Here is a 12,902-nt window from a genome sequence, read left to right as displayed (position 1 = left end):
CCAAAATATGAGTTTTGGGTCCAATTGAGTGGATCAGGTACGTTCGTTGCGAAAAATTCCGGCGCAGCTTCCTTTGGCGAACATGGGCGTTAATGGCGCTAGTTCGGCCAGTTTTGCATCGACTTTTATGCACTCATGATACGATCCAAAACGCCCAAAACATGAGTTTTGGGTCCAATGGATTGGATCAAGTGCGTTCGTTGCGAAAAATTCTGACGCAACTTCGTTTAGCGAACTTGTACATTAATGGCGCAAGTTCAGCCAATTTTGCCTCGACTTTCATGCAAGAACGAAACGGTCCGAAACACACCAAAATATGAGTTTTGGGTCCAATGGACTGCATTGGGTGCCTTGGTTGCGAAAAGTTCTAACGCAACTTCGTTTAGCGAACTTGTACGTCAATGGAGCCAGTTGGGCAGTTTTGCATCGACTTTCGAGCAGTAATGAAACGGTTCAAAACGCCCCCAAAACATGAGTTTTGGGTCCAATGGAGTACATCAGTTGCGTTCGTTGTGAAAATTTCCAACGTAACTTCGTTTACCGAACTTGTGCGTTAATGGTGCTAGTTTGGCAAGTTTTTCAACGACTTTCGTGCAGTAACGAAACGGTCTGAAATGACTCAAAACATGAGTTTTGGGTCCAATGGAATAGAACTAGTAGCGTTCGTTGCGAAGAATTCCAACGCAACTCCATTTAGCGAACTTATGCCTTAATGGCGCTAGTTCGGCCAGTTTTGCATCGACTTTCGTGCAGTAACAAAATAGTCTGAAACACCCTAAACATGAGTTTTGGGTCCAACGGTGTGGATCAGGTGCGTCCATCGTGAAATTTTCCGACACGACTTCGTTTAGCATCGACTTTCGTGCAGTAACGAAACGGTCCGAAATGCCCCAAAATATGAGTTTTGGGTCCAATGAAGTGAATCATGTGCGTTCATTTCAAAATTTTCCGACACGACTTTGTTTAGCGAACTTGTGCGTTAATGGCACTTGTTCAGCTAGTTTTGTATCGACTTTCGTGCAGTAACGAAACGGTCCGAAATGCCCCAAAACATGAGTTTTGGATCCAATGGAGTAGATCGGGTGCGTTCGTTGCGAAATATTTCGACGCAACTTCATTTAGCGAACTTGGGCGTTAATGGTGCTAGTTCGGCCAGTTTTGCATCGACTTTCGTGCGATAACGAAACAGTCAGAAACAGCCCAAAATATTAGTTTTGGATCCAATGGAGTGGATCGGTTGTGTTCATTTTGAAAAGTTCCAACGGAACTTCGTTTAGCGAACTCGGTCGTTAATGGTGCTAGTTCGGCCAGTTTTGCATCGACTTTCGTGCAATAACGAAACGGTCCGAAACGCCCCCAAAATATGAGTTTTGGGTCCAATGGAGTAGACCGGGTGCCTTCGTTCCGAAAAATTCTGACGTGAGTTTGTTTAGCGAATTTGTGCGCTAATGGCATCTGTTCAGCTAGTTTTTCATCGACTTTCGTGCAGGAACGAAACGGTCCGAAACGCCCCAAAACATGAGTTTCGGGTCCAATGGAGTTTATCGGTTGCATTAGTTGTGAAAAGTTCCAACGTAACTTCGTTTAGCAAACTTGTGCATTAATGGTACTAGTTCGGAAGTTTTTCATCGACTTTCATACAGTAAGAAAACAGTCCGAAACGCCCCGAAACATAAATTTTGGGTACAATGCAGTGGATCCGGTGCGTTCGTTGTGAAAAGTTCCAACGCAACTTCGTTTAGCGAACTTGGGCGTTAATGGCGCTAGTTCGGCCAGTTTTGCATCGACTTTCGTGCAGTCATAAAACAGTCCAAAACGCCCAAAACATGAGTTTTGGGTCCAATGGATTGGATCAGGTGCGTTCGTTCCGAAAAATTCTGACACAACTTTGTTTAGCGAACTTGTGCGTAAATGGCACCTGTTCAGCCAGTTTTGCATCGACTTTCATGGAGTAACGAAACGGTCTGAAATGCCCCAAAACATGAGTTTTCGGTCCAATGGAGTGGAACGGTTGCGTTCGTTGCGACAAGTTCCAACGCAACTTCATTTAGCGAACTTGTGCATTAATGGTGCCTGTTCGGCCAGTTTTGCATCGAGTTTCTTGCAGTAACGAAACCATCCGAAACGCCCCAAAATATGAGTTTTGGGCCCAATGGAGTGGATCAGGTGCGTTCGTTGTGAAATATTTCGATGCAACTTCCTTTCGCGAACTTGGGCCATAATGGCGCTAGTTCGGCCAGTTTTGCATCAACTTTCGTGCAGTAACGAAACGGTCCGAAATGCCTAAAAACATGAGTTTTGGGTCCAATGCAGTGGACCGGTGGCGTTCGTTGCGAAATGTTCCAACGCACCTTTGTTTAGGGAACCTATGCGTTAATGGTGCCAGTTCAGTCAGTTTTGCATCGAGTTTCGTGCTGTAACAAAACGGTCCAAAACGCCCCAAACATCAGTTTTGGGTCCAATACCTTGGATCAGGTGCATTCGTTGCGAAAAATTCTGACATTAGCGAACTTGTGCATTAATGGCGCAAGTTCGGCCAATTTTGCATCCACTTTCGTGCAGTAACGATACGGTCCGAAACGTGCCAAAACATGAGTTTTGGGTCCAATGGAGTGGATTGGGTGCCTTGGTTGCGAAAAGTTCCAACGCAACTTCGTTTAGCAAACTTGTACGTTTATGGAGCAGTTCGGCTAGTTTTGCTTCAACTTTCGTGCAGTAATGAAATAGTCCGAAACGCCCCCAAAATATGAGTTTTGGGTCCAATGGATGGATCTGTTGCGTTCGTTGCGAAAAGTTCCAACATTACTTCGTTTACCGAACTTGGGCGTTAATGGTGCTAATTTGTCAAGTTTTTCATCGACTTTTGTGCAGTAACGAAACGGTCCGAAACGCCCCAAAACATGAGCTTTGGGTCCAATGGAGTGGATCTGGTGCATTCGTTGCGAAAAATTTTAACGCAACTTCGTTCAGCGAACTTGGGCGTCAACGGTGCCAGTTCGGCCAGTTTTGCATCAGCTTTCGTGCTGTAACGAAATGGCCCGAAACGTCCCAAAACATGAGAATTGGGTCCAATGGAGTGGATCGGGTGCGTTCGTTGCTAAAAATTTGGACGCAACTTGGTTTAGCGAACTTGCGCATTTCCAGCACCAGTTCGGCCAGTTTTGCATCAACTTTCGTGCAGTAACGAAATGGTCCGAAATGCCCCAAAACATGAGTTTTGGGTCTAATGGAGTGGATCGGTGGCGTTCGTTGCGAAAGGTTCCAATGCACCTTCGTTTAGCAAACTTGTGCATTAATGGTTCTAGCTCGGTCAGTTTTGCATCGAGTTTCGTGCAGTAACAAAACAGTCTGAAATGCCCCAAAACATGAGTTTTGGGTCCAATGGAGTGTATCAGGTGCGTTCGTTGCGAAAAATTACGATACAACTTCATTTAGCGAACTTGGGCGTTAATGGCGCTAGTTCGGCCAGTTTTGCATCGACTTTCATGCAATCACGAAAGGTCCAAAACGCCCAAAACATGAGTTTTGGTTCCAATGGATTGGATCAGTTGCGTTCGTTCCGAAAAATTCGGACGTAACTTTGTTTAGCGAACTTGGGCCTTAATGGCGCAAGTTCGTCCAATTTTGCATCGACTTTCGTCCAGTAACGGAACGGTACGAAACGCGTCAAAACATGAGTTTTAGGTCCAATGGAGTAGATTAGTTGCGTTCGTTGTGAAAAGTTCCAATGTCACTTCGTTTAGCGAACTTCTGCGTTAATGGTGCTAGTTCAGCAAGTTTTTCAACGACTTTCGTGCAGTAACGAAACGGTCCGAAACGACCCAAAACATGAGTTTAGGGTCCAATGGAATGGATCCGGTGCGTTCGTTGCGAAAAATTCCAACGCAAGTTCGTTTAGAGAACTTATGCATTAATGGCGCATGTTCGGCCAGTTTTGCATCGACTTTCGTGCAGTAACGGAACGGTCTGAAACGCCCCAAACATGAGTTTTGGGTCCAACGGAGTGGATCAGGTGCGTTCATTGTGAAATTTTCCGACACGACTTCGTTTAGCGAACTTGTGCGTTAATGGCACCTGTTCGGCCAGTTTTGCATCGACTTTTGTGCAGTAACGAAACGATCCGAAACACCCCAAAATATGAGTTTTGGGTCCAATGGAGTGGATCGGGTGCGTTCGTTGCGAAATATTTCGACGCAACTTCGTTTAGCGAACTTGGGCGTTAATGGCGCTAGTTCGGCCAGTTTTGCATCGACTTTCGTGCAGTAACGAAACGGTCAGAAATGCCCCCAAAATATGAGTTTTGGGTCCAATGGAGTAGATCGGGTGCCTTCGTTCCGAAAAATTCTGACGTGAGTTTGTTTAGCGAACTTGTGCGCTAATGGCATCTGTTCGGTCAGTTTTGCATCGACTTTCGTGCAGTAACAAAACGGTCCGACACACCCCAAAACATGAGTTTTGGGTCCAATGGAGGGGATCGGTTGCATTAGTTGTGAAAAGATCCAACGTAACTTCGTTTAGCAAACTTATGCATTAATGGTACTAGTTCGGAAGTTTTTCATCGACTTTCGTGCAGTAACGAAACGGTCCGAAACGCCCCAAAACATGAGTTTTGGGTCCAATGGAGTTTATCGGTTTCATTAGTTGTGAAAAGTTCCAACGTAACTTCGTTTAGCAAACTTATGTATTAATGGTACTAGTTCGGAAGTTTTTCATCGACTTTTGTGCAGTAAGGAAACGGTCCGAAACGCCCCAAAACATAAATTTTGGGTACAATGCAGTGGATCCGGTGCGTTCGTTGTGAAAAGTTCCAACGCAACTTCATTTAGCGAACTTGTGCGTTAATGGCGCTAGTTCGACCAGTTCTGCATCGACTTTCGTGTAGTAACGAAACGGTCCGAAACGCCCCAAAACATGAGTTTTGGGTCCAACGAAGTGGATCGTGTGCATTCACTGTGAAATTTTCCGACACGACTTTGTTTAGCGAACTTTTGCGTAAATGGCATCTGTTCGGCCAGTTTTGCATCGACTTTCGTGCAGTAACGAAACGGTCCGAAGCGCCCCAAAACATGAGTTTTTGGTCCAATGGAGTGGATCGGTTGCGTTCGTTGCGAAAAGTTCCATTGCAACTTCATTTAGCGAACTTGTGCATTAATGGTGCCTGTTCGGCCAGTTTTGCATCGAGTTTCGTGCAGTAACGAAACGGTCCGAAATGCCCCAAAATATGAGTTTTGGGTCCAATGGAGTGGATCAGTTGCGTTCGTTGCGAAATATTTCGACGCAACTTCCTTTAGCGAACTTGGGCGTTAATGGCGCCAGATCGGCCAGTTTTGCATCGACTTTCGTGCAGTAACGAAACAATCCGAAATGCCCCAAAACATGAGTTTTAGGTCCAATGGAGTGGATCGGTGGCGTTCGTTGCGAAAGATTCCAATCCACTTTCGTTTAGCAAACTTGTGCGTTAATGGTGCTAGTTCGGTCAGTTTTGCATCGAGTTTCGTGCCGTAACAAAACAGTCCGAAACGCCCCAAAACATGAGTTTTGAGTCCAATGGAGTATATCACGTGCGTTCGTTGCAAAAAATTGCGATACAACTTCATTTAGCGAACTTGGACGTTAATGGCGCTAGTTCAGCCAGTTTTGCATCGACTTGCGTGCAGTCACGGAACGGTCCAAAACGCCCAAAACATGAGTTTTGGGTCCATTGGATTGGATCGTGTGCGTTCGTTGCAAAAAATTCTGACGCAACTTCGTTTAGCGAACTTGTGCATTAATGGCGCAAGTTCGGCCAATTTTGCATCGACTTTCATCCAGTAACGAAACGGTCCGAAACGCACCAAAACATGAGTTTTGGGTCCAATGGAGTGGATCGGGTGCGTTTGTTTTGAAAAGTTCCAACGCCACTTCGTTTAGCGAACTTGTTCATTAATGGAGCCAGTTCGGCCAGTTTTGCATCGACTTTCATGCAGTAATTAAACGATCTGAAACGCCCCCAAAACCTTAGTTTTGGATCCAGTGGAGTGGATCTGCTGCGTTCGTTGCAAAAATTTCTGACGCGAGTTTGTTTAGTGAATGTGTGCGTTTATGGCACCAGTTCGGTAAGTTTTGCAACGACTTTCGTGCTATAACGAAACGGTCCGAAATGTTCCAAAACATGAGATTTTGGTCCAATGTAGTGGATCGGTTGTGTCGATTTGCTGGTCTTAGTTGTAGTCCTTAAGAGTTTTGAGTTCTTGTCACCAAATTTTGTTTCGGAGTTTCAATTCAGCTCGGGAAGAAAACTGCTATAGTTTCTGTGTTCAGTATCCGATTTGGGAGTTTTAAGACAATCTAGAGAGCTTATCTCGTGCTCTTTCCAACGGATCTGACCTTGGTCATAAACTCCATCTGAGCGCTCCAGAATTGACTTGGAGATTTGTGCGTCTGGCTGTCTGAAATAAGATTAGTCATTCTGAGTTGGTAGAGGTTGTATGCAGTAATCTTTTTATTTTTGTTGTCAAACAAAAGATTTTATTCCCCTAAAAAGAAAATAGAAGAAAGAAAAACAAAAGAAGAAAAAGAAAAGAAAGGAAAAAAAGAAGAAGAGAAAAGGAAAAAGAAAGGGGCTGTTCTTTGTGTTTCTGTTTTGATTCTGGTGGTGTGTTGTGACTTTCCTTTGTGTCCAGGCTCGCGCTTCAAGGTAGTAACACCGTTGAAACATACTACCTAGAGCTCCAGATTCTTATGTTGCAATGTGGTTTGATAGAATGCGAAGATGCTACTGAAAACAGATTTTTGAGAGGGTTGAACAAAGAAATCTATAATATTCTTGTTCATGAAGCATATACTTTCTTGCCACAACTGTTAAAATTAGCTTGCACTGCTGAAAATGAGATTTTGTTAGCCTTGCATATTTGCAATGAAGAAGTGCTTTCAGTAGAGGAGCTTCCTTTTGTTCCTGTGTATGGTTTTAACAATTTGCATCAATGGATAATTAAGAAGACAAGCTTCTTCTGCCATCCTTTCCTAAGGAGGCTCATATAGGTAATGTATGGAGTGCTTCAGATACTAGAGGTGAGTGCCATCAAGATCAAATGCAATTGTCTACTTATCATGCTACTAGAGAACAACAAATAGTGGAAATCATTGCTGATTTGCCTTTGTTACATGGTGATTTGCTTGTTGATCCTTGTGATAAAGAGGAGTTGTGTGATCACACTTCACTCAAATCTACCACACAACTAGTATATGGATATGTGCAATCTGATTTGAATGAAACATGTTGCTTTTCCTCATGTTTGTTACGTTAATAATGAGAACGGAGAGCTGAAACTCATATCATCTTTGAATACTTTGGGTTACATTGAGTTTGATATTCTTTGCAATCTAGGTTGTTTAGAGAAGAAATTATTTCAAAATTACATTTTGCCATGTTTTGATCATTGTTCATTCTATGGAATTGGAAAATATAACATTCGTGGAGAGTACATGGTCAGTCGGGTGTATATTTATTTAGATTTGAAACCTCATTTAAGAGTGCCTCAAAGCGATCAGCAAATGACTTGCATTGAAACTAATTATACCATATCGAGTTTCTTTGCTATTGATAACATGTTGCAGGTCAATTTTCAAGAAGGGGAGCAAATCTTGCTGCCTTGTATTTTATTGGGAGTTTCATGATTATATTTGAAAGAACTTGAAAAGACTCCGTTACTGAAAAACACTCATAACGCCAAACCGAGGACGGTTTGTAGCCAAGAAGGGGAGAATGATGAGGACATCACTAGCACGGATACGACCATATTAGTGCCTTCTTGTCCAAAGGTGAGTCAACTCTATATCAAGATTAAATTTGATACATTTGATCAATTAATGCTGCACTATGATTTCTGTGCATTCTCGTTTTCAGAATTACTTGACTGGATAAAGCCGTGTGTGGAAATTACATGAAAAACACGGAGGACCAAAGAAATTGATTGGGAACCAAGCCCAAGTCTTCCCAATGTTCTCCACCAGGCCACCATGTCACTTTTGCTGCAAGGAAAGGAAGAGTCCAAATCCAACACGTTTTGGATGTTGGATTCGGACTGCAGGACAGAACCAAGTTGTAACTGCTGCCACGACTTTATACGGACTCCGATTGGGGAGTTCTTGGACTTCGCGGAAAGCTTATAAAGTCTAGTTTCATATGGATCTAGACTCCTGTCCATATCTTCTTTGAGACGGCCGCAATCGTTGATTTATTACAAAGACCTTTTCTGTCCACGGTGCTGCATCACCTGATTTTGGCCCGATGGGGCGTGTATCAATTGGGGCCCAACAGGGGCGCGTCCTAGGGTTTAGGGACGACCTCCACCACGTCCTGGTCATCCTCTACCCTCTCATATACCTCCATAGCCACCACGAACAGATTGGGTTTTGTTTTGTTGAAAGTTTAGCCATTGCTACTTGCTTGTAGACGCGTGTGTCGGCTAGACCATCCATTCTACTCGATTCAGAACCCCACCTTTGTGATTTCAGATTGGTTCTTATCTCCATATTTGCAATTGAGTTGCTTGTTCTACTTGTTCTTGCTTGTTCTTCGATTGCTTGCAGGACGAGTACCCTAGTGGCCGGGTGTTGCGCTCCACAAGATCGCGGCAGCCATTGGAGGTGGTGTATCGGTTGCTAAGGCGCAGCATCCTTGGAAGGCTGTAGTTGGGCCGTGAACATTGTCTCCATCCACCAATCGAGTTATCCATCCCCTCTCACCGAAAGATCGGGAACAAACCCTAACGGGTTCACATCATCCGGCGGTGGGGGACGGAGGGGTCGGCGGCCAGATCCGCGGGGATAGGGGGCGGGAGAGGGGGGCTGGAGTGGGAGTAATAGGTATATATATGATTTCTATCTGGACCCACATGTCAGATGCGGATTTCGGGTTTCGGGTATGGATAGCAATTTTTGTTACCTGTTTAAAAAATATCCGTGGATATTTTTTGTTATCCGTACCTACCCAATGGTTTTTTTACCCGCGGTTTCGCGGATAATTCATGTCCATTGCCATCTTTAGTGATCATACTTTACTCAAATCTACCACACAACTAGTATATGGACATGTACAATCTAATTTGAATGATGAACATGTTGCTTTTCCTCATGTTCGTTGCGTTAATAATGAGAACGGAAAGCTGAAACTCATATCATCTTTGAATACTTTGGATTACATTGAGTTTGATATTCTTTGCAATCTAGATTGTTTAGAGAAGAAATTATTTAGGAATTACATTTCGCCATGTTTTGATCATTGTTTATTCTATGGAATTGGAAAATATAACACTCGTGGAGAGTACATGGTGAGTCGGGTGTATATTTATTTAGATTTGAAACCTCATTTAAGCACCTCAAAGTGATCAGCAAATGACTTGCATTGAAACTAATTATACCATATCGAGTTTCTTTGCTATTGATAACATGTTGCAGGTCAATTTTCAAGAAGGGGAGCAAATCTTGCTGCCTTGTATTTTATTGGGAGTTTCATGATTATATTTGAAAGAACTTGAAAAGACTCCATTACTGAAAAACACTCATAACGCCAAACCGAGGACGGTTTGCAGCCAAGAAGGGGAGAATGATGAGGACATCACTAGCACGGATACGACCATATTAGTGCCTTCTTGTCCAAAGGTGAGTCAACTCTATATCAAGATTAAATTTGATACATTTGATCAATTAATGCTGCACTATGATTTCTGTGCATTCTCGTTTTCAGAATTACTTGACTGGATAAAGCCGTGTGTAGAAATTACATGAAAAACATGGAGGACCAAATAAATTGATTGGGGACCAAGCCCAAGTCTTCCCGATGTTCTCCACCGGACCACCACGTCACTTTTGCTGCAAGGAAAGGAAGTGTCCAAATCCAACACGTTTTGGATGTTGGATTCGGACTGCAGGATAGAATCAAGTTGTAACTGCTGCCACGACTTTATACGGACTCCGATTGGGGAGTTCTTGGACTTAGCGGAAAGCTTATAAAGTCTACATTCATATGGATCTGGACTCATGTCCATATCTTCTCCGAGGCGGCCGCAATCGTTGATTTACTACAAAGACCTTTTCTGTCCACGGTGCTGCGTCACCCGATTTTGGCCCGATGTGGCGTGTATCAATTGGGGTGATGGAACCCGCTGGGGTTTGCTCCCGATCTTTCGATGAGAGTGGGGGATAACTCGATTTGAGGAGGATCGACGTTGTGCTGCCCGACTACAACACCACAAGGGCTGCGCTGCGCCTTAGCGACAGTTACACCGCCTCCAATTTGTGTTGTTCTTGCTGTGCCAAGAACATTCTTGAACCTGCAAGCAAATCGAAGAACAAGCAAGAACAAGTGGACAAGTAAACAGCACACAGACCTTGCCCAAAGGATAAATCTGATACACACGAAGTTGGGGTTCTGAATCGAGCAAATCGGGTGGTCTAATCGACACACGCGTTTACAAGGAAGTAGCAACAGCTAACTTACAACCAAACAAAACCCAAGTGTCAAATGGTGGCTGCTGGTGGTTTATATAGGTGGGGGGGCAGCCAAGAGGCGTGGGGGGTGTAAACCCTAACTTAGAATGGGCCCCTAGTGGGCTGAACTAGATACAAGAGCCTCAGCCCAAGACTGGAAGACTGAACGTCATTTTGGCGATTCTGCTTAACTCCTTTGGAATTTCGTCTTGAGGTTGGATCCATCTGAAAGTAGACTTCAGCAGCTTTCCAACAAGTACTCATGTGTTTCAAACAATATTCGGAGCTAAGAGTTATGGCCTTCCGAAGTTGCCCCTTTCTGGAGGTCCGAACTGGTATGGTCCGATCTGATATCATCCACACTCGCTTTCTTGTCGTGTTTGCTCTCCCTCCAATCTGGTTCATGTCCCATGTTCCTAAGAATAAGAAAAGCATCACAAGAATTTAGTAGTACCCCATTCATGGATGATGGTTTGTGGAAAGCAAGGAACGAGTTTACCTGATAATTTAGCTCTCGTGCACGAGCTCTTGTCATTGGTCCTTGCTGCGTAGTAGGCATGGGTGTATCGTTGGGAGGAATGTCCTCATCATCCTCCCCTTCTTGCATTTGAGTCGTCCTCGACTCAAGTTCATTTTCCTCACCCAAATATGGTTTCAAATCTGCAATGTTAAATGTGGGGCTAACCCCAAAATCTGCAGGCAACTCAAGTTTGTATGCATTATCATTTATCTTAGCTACAACTTTAAAAGGGCCATCAGCTCTCGGAAGCAACTTTGACTTCCTCAAATCAGGAAACCGATCCTTTCTCAAGTGCAGCCAAACCAAATCACCTGGTTCAAAAGTGACATGCTTCTTTCCTCTGCTACCAGCAAGTTTATATTTAGCATTCATGGTTTCTATGTTCTCCTTTGTGGTCTCAGGCATTTTCAACATCAACTCAGCACGTTGTTTAGCATCAAAATTCAATCTATCAGAAGTTGGTAGAGGCAGCAAATCAATAGGGGCTCGAGGCACAAAACCATAAACAATCTCAAAAGGGCTCTTTTTAGTAGTAGAATGTTGTGAACGGTTGTAAGCAAACTCAACATGAGGCAAACATTCTTCCCACATTTTTATGTTCTTTTTCAAAATAGCCCTAAGCATGGTAGATAAAGTTCTATTCACAACCTCAGTTTGTCCATTAGTTTGGGAATGACATGTAGTAGAAAATAGCAGCTTAGTACCTAATTTAGCCCACAAAGTTCTCCAAAAATGACTAAGAAATTTTGCATCACGATCTGAAACAATTGTGTTTGGCACACCATGCAAACGAACAATTTCACGAAAGAACAAATCAGCAACATGAGTAGCATTATCGGTCTTATGACATGGTATGAAATGTGCCATCTTAGAAAATCTATCCACAACCACAAAAACACTATCCCTCCCATTCTTTGTTCTAGGCAGTCCTAAAACAAAGTCCATTGAAATATCCTCCCATGGTGCATTAGGAACAGGTAGAGGCATGTACAAACCATGAGGATTAAGGCGTGACTTAGCTTTTTGGCATGTTGTGCAGCGAGCAACAAATCTCTCCACGTCCCTCCACATCTTGGGCCAAAAGAAATGATCAGCAAGAACGTCTTCTGTCTTCTTCACACCAAAGTGTCCCATCAGCCCCCCTCCATGTGCTTCCTGCAGTAATAACAAACGCACGGAGCTAGCCGGAATGCATAGCTTGTTAGCTCTAAAAATAAACCCATCAGTTAGGACAAATTTGTTCCAAGTTTTCCCCTCCTTACAGTTCAGCAACACATCCTTAAAATCATCATCATGAGCATATTGTGCTTTGATCGTTTCCAAGCCAAAAATTTTGCAATCAAGTTAGGACAACATAGTGTAACGCCTAGACAAAGCATCAGCAATGATATTCTCCTTCCCTTTCTTGTGTTTGATGACATAAGGGAAAGATTCAATGAATTCAACCCATTTAGCATGCCTACGATTCAGTTTTGCTTGACTTCGAATGTGTTTTAAGGACTCATGATCAGAATGTATAACAAACTCTTTGGGCCACAAATAGTGCTGCCAAGTTTCCAAAGTTCGAACTAAAGCAAGCAATTCCTTATCGTAAGTAGAATAGTTCAAGCTAGGTCCACTCAATTTCTCACTGAAATATGCTACAGGCTTACCATCTTGCAGCAGCACGCCACCCAACCCAATTCCACTAGCATCACATTCAAGTTCAAATGTTTTATTGAAATCTGGAAGTTGGAGCAAGGGTGCATGAGTTAACTTATCTTTGAGCACGCTGAAAGCATCCGGTTGAGCTGTAGCCCAAGTGAAGGTTGTACCCTTCTTAGTGAGTTCATGCAACGGGGCTGCAATGGTGCTAAAGTCCTTCACAAAGCGACAATAAAATCCAGCAAGTCCTAGAAAGCTTCGCACTTGG

The sequence above is a fragment of the Panicum hallii genome, chromosome 1 (assembly GCF_002211085.1).
Source record: "Panicum hallii strain FIL2 chromosome 1, PHallii_v3.1, whole genome shotgun sequence".
Taxonomy (NCBI): domain Eukaryota; kingdom Viridiplantae; phylum Streptophyta; class Magnoliopsida; order Poales; family Poaceae; genus Panicum; species Panicum hallii.
Note: the sequence above shows the minus strand (reverse complement) of the source record.